Source organism: Struthio camelus, chromosome W, assembly GCF_040807025.1.
Source record: "Struthio camelus isolate bStrCam1 chromosome W, bStrCam1.hap1, whole genome shotgun sequence".
NCBI lineage: Eukaryota > Metazoa > Chordata > Aves > Struthioniformes > Struthionidae > Struthio > Struthio camelus.
The window spans coordinates 50,217,508-50,235,067 of record NC_090981.1 but is presented as its reverse complement, the minus strand read 5'-3'; the positions used below and the strand labels follow the sequence as shown (position 1 = coordinate 50,235,067).

General features: G+C 37.2%; 1 protein-coding gene across 5 annotated transcripts in view; it reads right to left on the bottom strand.

Annotated features, from left to right (window-relative positions):
- LOC138064272 (ADP-ribosylation factor-like protein 15) overlaps positions 1–17,560 on the bottom strand; it is a 224,027-nt gene that overhangs the window by 192,893 nt on the left and 13,574 nt on the right. The window lies entirely within an intron of this gene.

Here is a 17,560-nt window from a genome sequence, read left to right as displayed (position 1 = left end):
TTTCATTAGCCTGCTGAATTACACTGGTATCTAGAGAATCTCCTTTTGTGTGCAGTTATATTCAGCTAAATTGACTTACCACTATACAGAGCAAGTCAGACCATGTTTTTATAATGCTCAGTTCAATGTCATTGATGAGAGTCCACTCCCTGTACGAAGTTACAGCTTTCAATTATACTGATATCATAGATTACACCACTTCGTCTTTTAAGCTTCCATATAGTCACCCATTTAGTGTATGATGAAAGACTGAATAGCATTTTTAATATTAATTTTTATGGCCGGACTGTCAGTCAGGGGAAACAATATCAAGCAAGAATTAAAACACACAAAATCCATAATATCTGCTGAAGTATTTACATTATGCAGGGTACAGTTAACTACCTTATGCTGGCAACAGCTCAGCTACTTCAGGACAAAGGTGATGAACTTTTACACTTACATCCAGAAATTGCAGCTATTTCTCACTCTCCTAACTAGGGGAAAACAAGCTGCTGCTAGCTGTTAAAGATAAGCTAACTAACTATTGGTAGCGTTAGCTCTTGCTAGACAGAGCTGCGGAACAGAGAGGACTATCTGAAGACAGGTAGGTACAAGAGATCAATTGAATTTGCAAAGTTTGAGAAATACTGCTATAATTTTAAGGAGAAAAGCTAATCTGTGTCTTTTAAATTCTCTCAGAATTTCTGGAATAGGCTTGGGGAGACTAGGAAGAAGAAATTAATGATACATTTAATAGCCATATGTTCTCTTGAAAGGTAATGGCCGAGAAGGATCACACAATATCTCAGAATCAACCCGTGCACCCAGAAAAGAGAGAGCAGTCATTAGGAAATTACCAGCTTACAATCATTCTCACAAATTTAGCACGATTTGTCTTACTATTTTTTTTCCATCCATTGTTAGTGGGAAGGTCTTCTCAGTTCTAATAAGCAAAGACTGCTTTGCAGACTTCTCAGGTTACACATCTAGCCAATATCCTCCTGTTTAAGAGGCATGCAATCTTCACGGAATAGCTCTGTAGGACATTTTTTGTGTCACGCAGCATATACAGTGAGCAGCAAGACAAACGAAGCAGATAGTGATTTAACAATACACAGTATGAAACTGTCAAATTAGTAATGCACAAGCATTAGCCAAAATAATGACTGGAGCTCAGACAGAAAAAACAGATGATGTTCAGCCGAGTAATTTGCTTACAAGTAACTTGACTGCTTCTTGTACTAATTTTCTAAATAAATTATATAATAGCTTCATAAAACTAAAACGTGAAAACGCTCACCAGAATATTCAGTGCATTAACCTGTATGCCATTAATTTACCCAAATACTGCTATAAAACAGACGCAGTGACTTCAGTTACACTATAAATGCTACAGCCATCATGAGATTGGATCATACGCCACAAAAGGAGGTTTGGCAGTATCAGGACACCATCAATGCCTGAGCTGATTAGGTCAAGTACAATCCGTGGTAGGAAAATCACTTCAATACACTTGGAAGCACTAAGTCCCTGATTGTTTTCTGAGGTCAGACTATCTCTCGAATCAAATCCTTGATCTCAAACCTGCCGGTCAAGCTGACTCCAGCCACGTGAACAAGAAACAAGGTAAGCATTTAAGAGCACTGAGATCATTGTCCACCATTCCCAATGTTCTTTCTTCTGCAGTAGCAGATATCCACATAAAGATTTGAGACATACTATCATGACCCTGCACCTGAGGGAAGAAGCATTAGACTCACAAAAATAAAAGAAAAAAGAAACCATGTTATGCAAGACAGAGGAGCATGCATACACCTTTTGGGTCCCAGAACTGGTCATTCCAAAAAACTCAAAGGCAACCCGCCTTGAAGCTGTTGAATATACACAATAGAGATGAAAGAGTGCAAAATGATTTTGGTCCTCAGACAAATACAGTTTACCTTGAACATCACAAAAGATCTTCCACTTAGACATTCTCCACAATTCTAGAAGCAGAAGACTAACATCTGTTATGTCACCAAAGCAGGAGACTGAGTGAAGTAGGAGCTGAGGCATGGAGATGCCAAAAGAAAAATTAATGAATAAATCCATCATACCAGGCAGAGCAAATTTAGCAGGCCAAGCAGAAAGCCCTTCCCACCACTGACAGAAAAGGTGATCCTGGCTTCGCTCAGGGATTCAGATATTTATATGAAGGAGGTAAGTGTTATGATTTCTTCATCTAGTCAGGACAAGTTCATTTCTGTTGAAGCAGCACGGTCCACGGCAGAAGGAATCAGACTAGAAATGAGCAAACCTGTGTGTTAGCAAAGTGCAGTATAGCTGTGAGAATGATCCCAAATTTAACCAGGAAAGACCAATGGGTGGAAAAAGAAATATTTCAGGGAAAAGCTAGAGCTAACTATACAGAAGAAAGAAAAAAGGAAAAGAAAAAAAAAAAAGAATAGAAAGCACAAAAGAATCCAAAAAAAAAAAAAAGCCTATTGTGTGGTAACACAACTCAAAGTGAGAAACAACTCAGAATACAAACTGTTCTGCTGACAAAAAGAAGATATTTAAAGAGGATTACACTTGATACTGAATGAAAAAAAGTAGCTGGATGGACAATCAGGCAAAGAAATTTCTATAATGACGTACCTAATACCAAGGTCTTAACCACAAAAGCTGTTTAAAAATAAGGCCAAATTCACTGTCAGTGTGTTTTAAGTTTGAAGATACCCTAGTAATTCAAACTAGCCTGTCTGAACAAGAGGTTAAGTTAACATAATATCAACCAGATTCACCAGAATTTCTTTCTTGTGTTTATGTAAAAGTATTTCACAATTCAGTTATGATAGACAATCTCAAGTTTTACTATTTCTTCAGAAGGTTACATCAACCATGATTTGCCCTCAAGGTAGGATAGTCTCTCCAAGGCGGAGATTAAACAAGGAGTCAAGCATATAGCCAGAATTGGAAGTGGTTTCACATTCTGCCACTGCCCTCAAGTTTCTCTGGCAGCGATGGCATCGAAAGGTATTTCCCTGTTGCGGTGTTGAATGTTAACAAGAGAAACTGGCTGTATAGAGTAGCACATGAAAAAACCATATACAATAAACTACCAAACAGGTAAATTCAAACAAGGAAGGGGAAGGAGAAAAAAAAGTTTAAAAAGTGTTACTTAGGTATTTGTCACAACATGCAGGCACACAGTTTTACAAAGACCACTTTCACCTGCAGAATACGAATGCTCTAAAGAGAGAGGACTTCTGCAGTTGTTTTTTACTGCATGTATAAGTCAGTACTGCAAACCACCTTCTCGCTCAGCCATTCGGAATATGTTTTAAATCTGATTTAGAATAACGCTTTTTAAAAAACACTAAATTCAGAAAATCATTCAGAAAGCCAGACACATTGATTAGATTTTTCATATTAAGAAAGGTTAAATATGGCCTAGTATTGCCTTAGAATAGCTACTTAATGCAAGAACTAAAACCTGGTTTTACATAACAGTAGTGTTTCAAATTATTAATTATACTAAAACTATAAAGTACATGCTCTGTTAATAGATACTTGTAACGCCTCTACCTTGGAGCACTTTTTTTTCCTCCCCCTCTCCCTCCCTCAGAACGGCCTGAACCAGTCTCAAGCACTGCCCGGAAACTAATGAAAGAGCTATTTCTAAAAGGAAACTACATTTCTCAACATACAAGAAGCTGTGTGTGAGAAAGCTCCACCAAAATAAGTTTGTATTGAATTATTATTTATATCTACATCCTGTTTAGCCAGTTCAGAAAAAAAGTTTAGTTCATGTTTTGTAGACCCCTTTTGTGTAAAGCTTTGAAAAGGCTTCTGCTAAAAGAGGGAGGGCCCCAGTACTTATATCCTCCAATTCACACTGTGCAGCAACTCAGAACCTTCAACCTGGATTTCCCCAACAAAAATAAAGCCATCTTTATAATTTCCTCATGAACTTTAAACAAAGAAATATAAACGAAATGTAAAGAAATATTAAGGTGATGCCAAACTACAGGTAAAATATATATATATATAACTCATTACCGTTTATGGTTCTATAACTGCACTGAAATATGTTGACTAACCCAAGAACAAGTTTTCCAAGAGAAGGTCATACTCATGGGGCTTTTCACATGTTCCTAAGAATCATACCCTTTGGTAAAGGTAGGACTAGACAGAGAGTTCAGCACTCTAGCTCTAGTTCAGCACACAGTTTTCTAGCATAATTACAGCAGCACTGCCCTGAAACATAATTGAGCTTTGATTGCTATTTGGACACCTACACACACTGGTGAAAGGTGTCAGGCCACCTTGAAAAGCTTTGGCTTAATTCAGATGCTAATCCTCAAGCTAGTTACGCAAGGAAAGCACATGCTTTCACCGTCTTACAAGGATATTCCACCATACACAGACACGGTCCCTCAAGCCCAACTAAATTTAGAAAAAGCTAGTTCAAGTTTTAAAATAGATAATATCTAAGCTAATTACACAAGTTACTCTTCAGTGAGAATACATGCTTACCCTTCATATGCAATTTTGAGTTCATGTGCAGTTGGGTTCTTGTCAGAAGAGGAAAAGTCACAGCTCATGCAAAGCAGAGCGTAAGATAAAGAACACAAATGAAGACCCCTCTCCCACACTGAGGGAGTGCGGGAAGAGAGCAGCTGGCATTGAAATAAATTAACCAGCAAGAAATTAACCAGGACCAGCATGGATTTAGTCATACTTCCTGAAACTTGAAGACAAACCTATTAAAGCCTACCACTTCTATTTCTTGTCACATTCTGAGAATCCTGGATGAGACGACAAAACTAGCACTAAGCGTTTTTATGGCACAGAAGGTACTCCAGATACTGACAGTCTCTAGATGCAGAGAGCCTGTATTTCCCTATTAGCATGGTACCTTTCAGGTCCATCACGTCATCACTTTTAATTTCACTTATCTGTATGGTTGCCTGACCAAGTGCTAAGTAACACATTGGAATAATCCTGTATTTCACCATGAGAAATATGATCTTAAGTATAATTTCTATACTGTACTTCTACTGGAGAAGACCAAAATAAACTGTATCTGGCAGGGCAGAAGAAACACTCACATCCCTCCCCACCCCCCAGAAAACAGTATTTGCTCTAAAAACAAACAAAATTCAAAATATGCAGTCACAACTGTTAACTCACCACCACACAATATGTTTTGGGGTTTTTTTTTGTTTTGTTTTTAATTGCATACCCAAGCATTGTGGTTTAGAAAAATTAAACACATTTTACAGTGATCAGGACATTGAGGCATCTCCTTTGAGGATTTCTTTTTTAATTATTTGTGTGACATTCAGTTCAAAGAATTAAATGTTTTCTTTCATAGTTACAGATGTACTTCTACCTAGGACCAACTAAATTACAAATAGCAATCTGCTTAAGTTTCTCTGACAATTCTCTCACTCGACACCACGAAGATTCTTGCCCAGTTCATCTTCATTTTAAATAATGATGCCACTCAAAATTCAATCTCAAAAAGTTCATTATATAACAGTGCAATCAATCTCTATTTTAAGTCTAGTGCATAGGAACAAGTCCAGAGACATAAGTTAGTTATAACTATGTTGCATAAAAAATGTCAATAGAAATTTACTGTTTAGAAATTAGTTTTCATTAACGTGGTTTTTATTTTTCCGGGTTTGGTTTTACACTCTTTTGAGCATTCATTCCACACTTCCATCATGTGAGCAAAAAACTACATAATTTTCTTTCTTCTTGAAGAACTTGCCACTTCTTCTCCTTGCTCTTCATCTTCATTCCACTTCTGGTTGTTTGGCTTTTCTTTAAACAAGGGAATTAATATTAACTTTCCAGCAAAATGCAGTACTCAAACATTAATTCCCCCACATACAATAGTTTGGAACCTTTGTTCAGGAACTGCATATAAGCATTTTCAAGTCAGGAGTTCCTATATAAACCTGCACAGTCCCTTCTCTTAAAACATACTAAACCAGCTGGATTTGACATCGCTCGGCTATGCTGTCTTGATAATGATGGCAATGAGAATCTTGTTCCTTGATGACAACTGGTATTTGATTCTCTTCATCTCATAGGAGCAACCCAAAATGCAGTGAGGGAAGTCGAAAGACTATCCTTCAGGGAAAACTATTATTTAAATTTTTAAGAGTTTTTTTTAATTTCTACTAATTCAAATTCAATTGATAGGTAGGACCATTAAACCCTAAATTAAGAAAGAAATCCTAAAAAGTGCTATTTATTTTTAAACCAACATTTATTACTAATTTTCATGGAAAAAAAAGAATTTTGAAAGACAGCAAGAACTGTCTGAAGATCAAGTAACATCTGGAGCATAACATCTAAACATTAACAGAAGATTTTTTGTAGAAAGCCTTTTATATTCATATATCCTTCAATATCCATGACTTGTAGCTGAAAGTTTTACTTCATGCTTTCCTTTCTGTCAACATAATCAGAATCTGCATATTACATCAACTTTGTAGTTGCCAGCAAAATCAAAATAAATATACTTAAGTATCCCATAGTCATCTATTTCACAAGTGTTAAAGCACGTATTTAGTTTGGTTTAAATACATATCCTCTTTTGACTGCCATCTCTCAACTTTATCACAGAGCAACATAGCTTTACTGAAAGCTGCAGCCAAATGTAATTACTATTTTGAGAACCACTGAGATCAACTTGTCCCTCAAACTATGCACCTAACTACTCTTTAAGATAAAACTTACCCTTGGAATTATTCATATTTTCACAGTACCTTGGTATTCTGATGGTCTTGCCTGATTCTTAGTGTACAGTCTATGGTTACTGAAGGCATGTATATTCACTTATCATATAAACTTATTAACAGTTTCTAGATGAAGATTTGTTAATATTGATCAAGCCAAGTTAGTATTTTTTTTCTTCCGATCGGAATGCAGATTTCTAAAATCTATGAGAAACTACTGAAGTGCTTTTTGGATAGACTCCAGAGCAAATAATTGAGACAGGAGAGAAACTTCTAAGACTGCAGATTAGTCTAAACAGAAATTTGCAAATAACAGTAAGCAGAAAAGCAGCCACCTTAATAGGTTTGAAATCCGTACTTTGTTTACTCCCTCACATACAGCTATACTATAAACTGTTTAATTCGTTTTCTATGTAGCAACAAACATCTGAATAAACACTAATCATTTAGATTTACAGCCCAAATGCCATAAGCACATTAATGCTTATACATTAAAAAATGAATTAACCTGACCCTCTCTAGTCTTCTACTAAGCTATAAATTCAACTTGATAGGTTGCCCTCAATCAAGTAAAAAGAGTCCTAGAGCTAACAGCCAGTCAGTGGCTTTTGGTAGCATGCAAATAGAATATGAATCAAATTTACAAGTTGTTTAAGCTTACTAATTTTTACTCATAGATAGAAACAGCATCACATTCCATAAAATTCATATATATAGACTCAACTCTACATACAGATTTCCAAGTTTTCCATAACAACTTCCTTATTGTTAAATCAGAAGTAGAATGAGTTCTCTCTGTAAAAGATCTTTGCAAACAGCTGTGTGCAGTTAGTTAATGGATGCATTTATAAGTAATTCAAGAAGTTGAGGTCTCAGGTCTAGTAGGTTTCATATCACTTAAAGTTCTTTATTGCTGTTAACCAAGGACCATCCAATGAGGGAGGCACTGTAACATACTTTTATTCAAACCATACAGAATCTTATGAGATTTTTTTTGTTGTGACATCTTCCTAACTGCTACTGAGCAGGTGCTGGCTCATAACAGGTAAGTCTCTTAAGAAAGAGAGGAATGGGGGGGAAAAAAGAAAGAAAAAAAAAGGCTGTTTCAGTTTCATTCACTGTTTTAGGAACATTCAGGCATATTTATGTTGTTCCTATTGCCCAATAAAAACAGATGTTAACATTGGTTGGGCTCATCTTCTAAGATTATTTCCAGGCACCCTGGATAGGAGATTGTATACTCCATAAATGTTCATCAGGCAATTTGGTATGTTCAGCATGAAAACAATAGGCTGCTTTTGATCCTTGTTTTAGAAGGCAATTAAGACAGAACAACAAATGGCATCTACATAGTTCCATCTCTCAAGTCTAACCTGCAAAATAGAACATACTCCTCAATCTGGTTCTAAATTTGGGATTCTGTCCAGAACGACCCATCAGCTAAAATTGGTTATCACATACTTTTCCAGATTTCTACAAATTAAAACAAAGGAACAGACTTTTCTCCCTGTTTGCAAGGTGCAAGACAAAGAAGAACTTAAACTGCAGCAAGAGATTAACATGAGATTTAAGTTAGACCTTAGAAAAACTGTGTGTAAAAGAGTATAGCTGAGCTCAGGAAGAGATCACCAGAAAAGATTAGGGAATTTGCTAGTAGGTTTTTTTTTTTTTTTTTTAAATAAGAATCTGGTCAGAGCTGGTTTGGCAATGGCTCATCCTGCTTCAGAGCCAGGGATGAACTAGATGACTCTCACTCCTTTCAGCCCTATTTGTTATGACTTTGTGTGAATATGAAAAACAAATCATTTGTGTATCAAGGCAGGCTCTCTATCCCTGAGGCTTCTTATACCTTACCAATCCACGCAATGAAGTCTTGCATTTCCAACAGCACCACATTAATCCATTCTCTTTTCTCAGTTAAGACCTCCTTTAAGAAGGGAGGCAATCCCAAAACAGTCACAGAAAAGCTATCTGTAGAAAGACCTTTTTTTGTAACCAAGTAATTCCTGCAAAGCTCCAAACAACTATATCAAGCTTTTCAAATAAGGAATCCATTTTCAGTACAAAATACAAATATATCCCTCACAAAGTAAGAGAAGTCAGTTTAAGAGCTAAAGAATAAATGCCCAATACTTAAACAGCAACACAAAGACCTGCATGAAAGACCTGTTCAGACTGAACATGTAATACTAAGTTTTATATATGCATATGTCTGTGTGTATGCACACACATCTGTATGTGTATATATACGCACAGACTAAGTTTTGGCTCTACAATTTGGCTCTATTCAGCTCTACACTGAATTATTTTCCCTTGCTAAGAGCAGAAGATCCTCCTGGCAGCAGCTGTTAGGGTAAGCAGACAATATACACACTGAAATATAACAGAAGTGGTTTTAGCAAAAGTATTCTAGCAGTGAAGGGAACAGCTGATCAAAAGTACAAAAGCCTGAATGCTGGAAATACAGGCTTATCACACTTGGCACCTATGGAAAAAGTGGTTACTTGGATTAGAACTGCATGCCAGGTGGGGAGAGACATTAGTGCACCTGGCCAACACCCATGTCACCTAAAGAAGTCATAGCTTGAAAGACGCCAAAAAAAGGACAGGAAAGTGGCAACATGAAACCCAATGGTATTTTTGCATTACTATTCAGGAAACAGAAACGTACTAACATCTCCCCTTGTCAGGGAAGAGCTTCCTATACGACAGCACAGTATTTTGAAAATCCCTAGCTCCTACAAAGAAGCCTATCTTTTTCTCAATCTCATGCTAAAATTCACAAACAAATTTGGAATTGCAACATATTTCTGCAACATAATTATATTCTAATCTTAACAGTAAAAATGGCATATGGCTAATTAAATGTCAGAATTCAAGTGCACAGATGTCAATGAATTGAGCACATGCAGCGGGTTACAAGGCAAAGCACCATGATTCAGAACTACTACTCTCTTCCAAACTTTGTATAGAACTTGCTAACAGAATATCAACATTAAATTGCTCGCACTTTACACCCGTTTACATTGTTATAAAGCTCTTATCATGTAGTCTGAAAGTTAAGCTGCTAGCTGCAAGATTCAGGAACACACACTGACAAAAACAATAAAAGCGTTACGAAGAGTTCTACAGCTGCTTCCAAACATATTCAGACTTCATTCTTCCTAGGAGCTTTATTCAGTGACACGCAAACACTTAAAGCAATGAGGGTGAGGATGGAAAACTGGGATGACAGTAACATTTATTTTCAAAGTAACCCCAGGAAACAGTTTATACATCTCTTTGATAGTCAAGTAGATGAGTGAGAAATCTGACATGTTGGAATCCTGCAAGAAGCACTCAGACTGTTCTGGTAACCAGCTCAAAAAATTATGCTAGCAATCACTGCTATCATTTCCATCTGAAGCTGATTTACTTCCTATTACCAAGATTTTACGTGCTGACTACGTTATTAATAGAAGATAGTAGTTTACATAAGGTTAAGTCACATTACATTACAGGCTCTGCAGAATACACACCTAAAACATCAGTTTCTTTTATTGTGGTTTTCTTGGTCATTATCAGGTAGTCCCAGAGCCTCACATTTCTACTAGCTCAGCATAGCTCACAGGATACACTTTTTTTTTTTTTTTTTGGGGGGGGGGGGAGGAGGAGGGGAGAATAACTTCTGATTCTTTCCTCTGAGAGTTTCTGGATTTAGAACTCCCTTCTATGACTTCCATGTTATTCTGGCCTGAAAGGCAGAAGTCGAACATTTGGTATTCTCATGCTACTTCAGTCTCTGCTTTTTAAACTGGTATATAGAGGAGTGCATTTTCCCACTACTTTTTCTTTTGGAATTACCTTCTTGTTCAAAGTCAAGAGATATGTTGCAGTGAAAAGCATTTCAGAACCTTTCAAACCAAACGATTTCCCTCTGACGTTCCAGAGCGACACAACCCAAACTGCTTCTGGGACCCTCTTTCTTGGTAGATTCATTCTCTACCGTAACCAATAAATTCAAGAGACAATAATCAGGAAATAAATATAGCATAATTCTGATAAGCAGCAAAGCAAAAGCATCTGAAACACAAAGCTTGATGTCAGTGATCAAGAGTTTGTCAGCTTCTATTCTGTATTTTCATTCCACCTTCCCTTTGTCAGTCCATTATCTTTTGACCTATATTAATTCAACTTCTTCAAAACAAATCCTGCCTTGCCTTCCATGTGCAGGCAAGAAATAAACATGGCACAGAATTTGCATGGTTTCCACACACACTGCTGGTTTGATACGTTCCCTATCTGCAAGTATTCAGCTTGTCGTAGCACCAATACGGAGTCCCAACTTACACTGGGCCTCTAAACGTGGCCATATACAGGTATTTTGTTATTAAAGAGCATACAACTCGGACTAATGCATTGGAGTATCTTCCATGTAGTCCAAGATGACAATAAAAGTGAAGTAAGTAGGTCTTAAAATAATCTCAAAGTATTCTGAGGATATCAGCATCTAAGTATAAAGAACATGTAGCAGCAAGATGTTCAGCAGACCACTTTAAAAAACTAACTTCAGCATCTGAGCAAATGTTTTTGTTTGTGTTTCTCCTCACTATAGTGTCGAAGACAGTTAGATGCAGACTAATAGAGGTAATTAGAGAAGGTTCCCCTCCTCAGAGCTTCCTTATAACAGAAGAAATTGTTTTATTTGGCGTATTTATTGATTTGATCTACTACCCACTTGTATGACCTCTTCCCTTATAAGATACCTGTTCTTGAACAAATGGAGTCTATCTTTAGAACATACAGTCGAACTATTTACTGGAGTAATCATAATAGTAATGCTGTTTTATCAGCGATGCCCTCAGGAAATAGTACAAGTAAGTCCACAGGGAAAAATAATTTCTTAGTCTAAGACATAATTTCTTGTCTAAGACAAGCTTTTGACCTCAGAGTAATCAAAACAAGTCTAACACCTGATGAACACTGATCCTACTTTCTATGCAAAAATCCCAGTGTTGTGCAGAAGAAAAACTTCACTTCTGTTGAAAAGCCATTTCTAGTCTTTTTCCCTTTATATATACTCCAAAGGATATAGCAAATCACTGCATTTGTACACTTCCCAATTAGCAATTCAACGTGCATGTGCCCCACTCCTATCTTTCAGAGTCCACAGGATAGCTCAGACTTCAAGCATTTTATGTTTTCAGTAAGAGATAGATAATTAGGATGTTAAACACCTATGCTTTCCTATGTATTTACAATTCACATTTTAAATCTATCATCCATTCAAAAGAATTATTTTCCACTTTTATAATTGGAGAGGCTACTTTGCAAATTATACCAAAGGGATGCTCAATAAAGGCCATTGGAAAAATTTAATTTGAACCTGAACTTCTTTGAACCTGAACCTCTTGAGCTTATAGGAGTACTTCATCTTACACGTGGACCAGCCACTGTAGGCAAAAGATGACATTTTGCCAATACATTACACAACTGCTTTCTGGAAAGAGAGCAACACTGCAGATGAGGAATCTTGTTTTCCAAAAAGACGACGCAAAACAGTGTTTACGTACAGGATAACTAGCACATGGCCTTGATAAATACAAACTGAATGGCAATTTGCCTGAGAACAGATTTGAGACTCTTGTATTAAGGATCTGGGCTTTTTTCCTAGTCCTGCCTAAAGTTAATGATCCATGGAACAATGCCAGAGCTTTCTAGAGAAGGAGACCTTGAACAGTGCGGGACTCTGCAAAGCAGAGACTACTCAGATGAAACGGAGTCTGAGGTTGTAATTCCCCTGGTTCACCACAGAGCTCTATTCCAGTCTGCAAGGTTGTCAAACAGACAACACTTCATTCTGACAAAAATTAACAGGCTGACTAATTTGGTAAACCATACATTTCCCAATAAATCCATTACTAGTTGTCAGAGGTGTGTAAGTATATCAGTTAATAGCTCAGGGAAGCAACGCTGTTGCACCAGCATTAGTTGGGCCAAGTTGCTGAGCTCTTGAGCAGATAAGGTGAGCTCTGGCCACAGGGAGAGGCTGCTCAGCAAATCAAATACAGTTTACTTGTAATAAACTATGGAGAGAAAGGGGAGGGAATTGGGTTCTCATCCTCATTCCTAGCCCAGCCTTGATGATTTCCCACTTCACCTGTCTTAATTTCCTCCATTTGAAAAAGGTCACAATTCTTTCTTCCTTTCAGAAAAGTATAAGGGAAAGTTTACACCTGAAAATCCATAATATATTTAAGTGTTCCTATGTATCAAAACATTTACTCCTGTCCATTCTACTATTTAGGTTGGTCTCGAGGGGAGAAAAAAAAAAAAAAAAAAACCACCAAAACATCACACCACCACCACACAAAAAAGCATGCACACACACAGCTCAGCTCCACATTGGCAGCAGCAAACTGAACACTGCAAAGAAAGTAAAACGCATACTTTCTAGCGCCAGGCGGACAAGAGTGATTTCCTACCACCATGTCATCAGACACAGGTCACTGGCAAGAGTTTGGGCATAGCAAGAGCATTTTATTTAAGGCTGGAAGTCAAAAACATTTGTACCTTTCTAGCAGTCTACTCAGATACTATCAACAGTGTTTATGAATGGAACTGTCCACATTTCCCAAAGGGTGGTGCATAAAAGGATTTTTCCTGCTGCCTTTTTGTGCCTTTGTTTTGCTGCTCATGTCAAGGACACGACATGGGAAAGGGAGGAGTAGACAGGATATGCTATATGAGCTCTGTTATTACTTTAACTTTGCATTTTCCAATAGGAAACCACGACAGGGATGGGACAGTCTCACAGGAAGCTTTCCATACTGTAAGTCACAAGCTTGCTCCTGAACCTTTCCAAATTTGCTCCCACGATTACCTTCTAACCCATGATAACCTTTAGTTACCACCTTAACTGGCTTCTCTTAAGAGCTTCCCCTCTAACGCTCCATGAATAAACGTTAATTCCATTTTGTCCTAACATTAGATAAATTCCTTAGCACACCAGCTGTTTCCAGTCAAACCAATTTAAAACACGAATTTATCATTATAAACAAAGACAAATGTAAGTTAATCCAAAGTAAACCAGAGAACTAAAAGCACACATTTGCATCATTCACTATACTTACAAAATATAAACTGTAATAAGTACAGCTTTTAAATACATCATTTACTTCTCCATCTCATTGTGCAAATTCAAGCCAAGCATCTGCTCATACCAAATATTCATTACTCATCACTTTCAGGAAGAAGATGCCAACATCAATGCAATGCTGCTAGAGGGCATTAGTTTTGCTATACCCAGCATTTAAGTAGAAAGCTATACAGAGGGTTTTTTTGTAGTCCATACTGTTTTGTTTTCACAGAAGTGTTTTACGGTTGTCTATCTAGCTATTGATGCTATACATTGATCAAGGAAAACAGTTACTTTCTAATTTCTTGACATGGGAAAATGCTTTTTCCCCATAATTTTTCTTCTTAATGCAAACCAGCCAAGAACGCATACTTCCACTAGGCCTCCCTAGTTTTTCTGCATGGTTCTTACCGCTGCAGCAGCTTCTGTCCTTGCTTTAACAGCCTGCCTACCAAAAGAATAAGCAAGACAAAAGTTACTAGTCTTTCTGCTTACTCCTGAAGTCACATTTGGGGGATGGGTATTACAGAGATTACCCTACCTCACAAAGGCTTATTACTATATGCAAATAGTTTAGAAGAAAAAATTCTGAAATCCTAATACAGAGCATCAGAGAACTTTCCAGAGATGTGTTAGCATATAACCACGCACGATATTTTGGAGGTGGAGTCCTGAATTGCTATAAAACTAGCAAATATCTCATTGACAAAACTGTCTTACAAGAAAGACAACAAACTTCAGATTATTTTTCCTCTGAAGTTCACATACGTTAAACTCTCCACTGTTATTTCATTATTACTTTAAGCTAGTAGGAAAAGAAAAAAAAAAAAGAGTTAAATTAGGAACAAAAAAAAGAAGTTAATGATAACAGCAAAATCTCCTGTCGAGCCTTGCTATGCGTTCTCACATGCTTGCAACCTCCATGACCAAGCACACTAAAGTAGTGATTTCTCCACCTTTTCCCATATTTCAGACAAATTGATACATCTTACTCGGACACTAGTAGGGTAGAAGCAGCAGAAATAATCAGTATGAGAAGGATGGTATTTCTGCCAGAAGGCACTAGCTGTGTAACAGAGACACAGGAAATGGATTTTTTTTTTTTTTTAAATCCCAAAAGTTTCTATTTAGGTTTATGACAGCGTTTTCACTGTTAGGATATACATAGTTCAGCTTCAGATCCTTAAAAATACCTATGCAGTTTTTATACTAACCACCTCTACTTTTCTACTTCCCTCTTGACTTGGGGATATGCTTCCAGATAACCTCATCTGGTTTTATCCCCTCAAATGGGTAGCACATCTCTTTTCTCAGTCTTAAAGACTTCTGTTTTTCCCAGCTCAAGACAATGAACCTTTCTAGTCTTAGGCATGGTAAGATATTAGCCAGTGAAAGAGGTAGCAGATGGTGGTCCAGGCTCTTTTGCCACAGGTATCTATATAAACCCTTCTTCCACCTTATAGTCCACACAGGCCTGAAAAACAGGAAGCCTATTTAACACAACAGTGCAGCTAAAGTAATGGGTGCTTGAGTGTTACTGATAAGCAGCTTGATAACAAACTAACAATTGAGATTTCTGTAGTCCAAAGAACTAACAAAGTCTATGCAAGATACTTGCGGCTGCTGTGCAATGAGGATATGCAGAACAGGAAGCATCCAAACAATACAGCACAAATTGAATACCTAGTGCTGCTAAAGACTAGCACTTCAGAGACTGCTTAGCTTTTGGATAAAATAAATTTAAAAAAAAAAAACACTTAAAACTGAAAAATAGCATACAGTAGAAAGCACATGATACAAGATATGGCGGAACTGATTAAATGGGGAATGTGTGTTGGAGTTTTGAGGTTTGTTTCTTGACCATCAATACGGAACGCTATGCTTGCTAGCTGCCAGACTGCCGCATAGCTAAGTGGCAAATTCAGGGACAAGAGACTGAGAAACAGCAGGACAGAGCGTGCAGAGGGCAACTACTGCACTTCATTTCCTCATAGCACCCACTTTAGCAGGCCTCTCCCTCAGCTGATACCAAACCTGTTCAAACCCACTCTCCAATCAGATCATTGGAAACCTGCTTTCTAATGACAGACATTTCTATATAGGAAAGTACTCTTGCAATCCAACACTTCCCAAAACAACTATTTGAGCATTCACGTCCACTTGATATGCGATGTAGGTCTTCTCCTCACACTGTTACCACCACAGCGTATCTCTGAATGCTCTTAAGTCTGTTCATCAGCCTCCTCTCCGGTTCCTCCATCGTAGTCTCAGCAGCCAGGGAAATTAGTTCCTCTCATTACTTCCATGAATAAAGCTAGCTCTTCATATTTTGTAATTAAAACTGCTTGATGAAATTAAAGATAACGCTACCCAACAGGGCACAGCCAGACGTCAATCACCCAGCCATCACTACAACTGCAGCTATCACAACTTAACAGTGAAATGCAATATAAACAACATAATAATTGGTTCTATTTTAGTTTAAAATAAATCACTGACAGAGGAAGTATTTTGCCATACAGCATACCTGCTTATACACATTTCACCCGATTCTGCAATATACACAGATACACACTTGAATATCTTCAAATCAATTTTGGCATATTAATACAGACTTTTAGAGAGCTAGCAGATGGTTTGCATACCTTGCAGCCCTTAAAACCTCATACTGCAACCTTCTCTGATCCTTTAAGATAAGCATGCTCATATCACATAGGAATTTAGAGAGAAAAAGCTTTACTAAGGAAGTTAAATACCACAGGAAAACATGCTTTTGACTTTGCAAGTAGCAATTTCCTTTTTAAGGATTTTGTCCATACTATCCAAATTTGTTAAGATCTATATTTTTGTAAGATGTTTAGCTGCTGGCAACAGAACATGGGCAAATATCGTAACAACCTCATGCAGGTATTAAATCTTGCCTAGAACTCAATTCTAAAAACCAAAGCAAGTTTTAAGCTTTGGGATTCTGGTGTTGTATTGTCCTCATCACAGGTGTTTGGAATTCACATACCATTTTCCATTCTACTAGGTGATATTGTCAAAAAGAGTATACACTAGGTTTCTTGAAAGGTATAACAGTGGGAGCAGCACTCCCACTCCAAGAGCTCCAAGATTTGAAATAATCTGAGCTATAGTGTATGAAACACTAAGCAGAGCTTGATCTAAGAGCCTCTGCAAAACACCCATTCATCTATCCATTTTCATCATTAATATGAGCAGCAGTGGGGAAGAAGGTTAAAAAAAAAATTGTTAAGTCTAAGCATATTTAAGACACATGTTTCTGAAGCAGCCTTCATAGTTCTTTTATATACCTTAATTGAAGTTTGGAAGGTTTCATTTAATAGCATCAAGGCACTCCAGACAAAGTTACAGCAATGTCTGCATATTGGTAATGTGTTTTAATGTACAACTTTACTCAAACATCATGGATATTTAAAAGCAAATGTATATAAAACCTTCAGTAATTATACTGGCCAAAATTCTTAGTCATTGATGCACAGAAATTTCAAGTGCCCTTATCACAAGAAGTTGGCTGACTTTTTCTTCAGTTTTTCAATTAGAGGGGAGAACACTTTTTTCTGTCCTTGTATTAGTAAAGCTTTGACAGGATAAACCATGCTGTAGTCTGTTTATGTAAACTAATATGATAAATCCCTCTTGCTAACTGCATTGTTTAATCCTGATCCCAAAAACCTAAACAACTTCTTTTGACTAAAATGGC